This window comes from Benincasa hispida, chromosome 5, assembly GCF_009727055.1.
Source record: "Benincasa hispida cultivar B227 chromosome 5, ASM972705v1, whole genome shotgun sequence".
In the NCBI taxonomy this organism is placed as follows: Eukaryota; Viridiplantae; Streptophyta; class Magnoliopsida; order Cucurbitales; family Cucurbitaceae; genus Benincasa; species Benincasa hispida.
Genome location: NC_052353.1, coordinates 28,077,809 through 28,079,798, shown reverse-complemented (window position 1 = coordinate 28,079,798; position 1,990 = coordinate 28,077,809). Strand labels below are relative to the sequence as shown.

At 32.7% G+C, this 1,990-nt stretch overlaps 1 pseudogene; it reads right to left on the bottom strand.

The window, feature by feature from the left end:
- Nucleotides 1-351: 351 nt before the first annotated feature.
- The window catches only part of LOC120077278, a 9,152-nt pseudogene continuing 7,513 nt past the window's right edge, over nt 352-1,990 (bottom strand).

Here is a 1,990-nt window from a genome sequence, read left to right as displayed (position 1 = left end):
GTTGCATAACGGGACCTTAAAAATGTAACTTCATTAACCTTAAAGGACCAGATATAATATATTTTTATTAAGAAAAAGATGATTGTTAGAAACACAGTAGGTTATATTAGTGCATTCATGTTCTGGGTTTGGAAGAAGACGAGAAGTATGTAAAGAAAGCAAGGAGTGAGACGTAGAATGTATAAGAGGAAAAGTATACATAATTAATTTCATGTAACATCATTAATCAGATGCATTTTATTCATTAGCTAGGCTCGAACAATATTCATGAATTCGGTGATTATTTTATCGAAATGATGATAAAAATGATATTAGGAATATATATGGTTGTTGTGGTGTGTGGGTATATGGTCATGGGCAGAAGGTAACATCATAGCTGGTTGTGCTGCTACAAGTGAAAGTGCTATTTTCGTCGTCATAAGCATAACTGTAAGCCTGGGGGCATTCTTCCTCGAAGATCTTAGCAGAGATGCCAGGTTGAACATATTTTTTGGGTCGTTAAATTCAGCTGTGCAACAATCCTCTGGTCGGTTATATGCGAGACACGAACTCTTACAGCCAATAACCCCATTTTTCCCTTGGACAATCAAATCGGATGGGCACACCATATTAACATCTGAAGAACATTTGGGCATACACATTGTCCTGTTCCACCATTTGGAGTTATGGAAGCAGGTAAGTTGAAGCCGTCAACGAGGCTGATATCGTAGAAATCTGTGCCTCCATTTTGAGCTAATGTGAATTCAGCTAACGTAGCTGGTGGAATTCCTCCAGTGCCATTGCAAAATACAGAGCCAGTGGCACAATCTCCAGTTTCACAAGAAAACCTCGAAGAGTCATCTATGGTGCAACCTGTTTCGAGCCCAAATTCTACCAGTCCATGGTGTAGGAACATTTATATCTCATTCTCTCCAGAAGCTAATCCAAATCCAGTGGCAGATAATTGGCTTTGTCCGCTACCATAGTTAATGTTGCGGGCCATATCGTATGTCTACAATTATTTTTAATCACAATTGTAGCGCATAACCTGTTTAACAAAATTGTCAATTATCAAATACAAGACGTAAAGAGAAAAACTTAAAACACACACAAAAAGGTACTATTATGTAAATCTTACTCGAGGACAATAGCAAAGCAAATGTGAAGAGGGTTGCTTGGATGAGTGCCATTTTTCAAGATGTTTCTTCTATTGCTAATAATCAATATTGTGAGTTTTGAAAATCACATGTGTTGCCTCCCTACTTATACTTGTTGGAAAAATAGGAAAAATTCATGAGTTTGGCTAAGCCAATTTCTATGGGCTGCCAGTTTAGTTTATTTACAATATAACCCAAATAAATATTTTTTAAATGCTTAATTTGTCATTTTCTAAGTTGACCATGGAATTTAATTGACATATATATAAACTATAAATTCATAATAGCTGCCCAAGTTGTAATTTAATTTGTATAATATAATACTTAATTTCTTTCTTTCCATATTCATGTCTGCCAAATAATATCACACCTTGACTTCAACAAAACGCATCACATTTAAAACTAAGTGAATTCTATTTTTATTTTTTTTATTTTATGAATTAGAATGATTTTAAATTCTAAATATTCTTTCACTAACAATTTTCGTTGTGATGCGGAAAAAAAAAACCTGAAAAAAAGAAAAAGAATCATGTATTGTGTATATAAAAGCTACGCCTGCTCGGAATAACTATAGCTGCCCAAATTGTAATTTAATTTAATTTTTATTAAAAAACAAAAAAATATATTTATGTCTGCTAAATATTTGCAGCCTCCATTTATAGAATTTAAAATTCACACGAAGTGTAAAATGAATTCTATTTCTATTTCATTCCTTTCGATTTCTAAATATTATTTTTACTAACAAACCATTTTACTACTACAATTTATTCATTGACACAACTAAAATTTATAAATTTCAATGTTTTAGACTAACAATCACTTTTGAAAATAGGAAAGTAATTTAGGTGGATAAG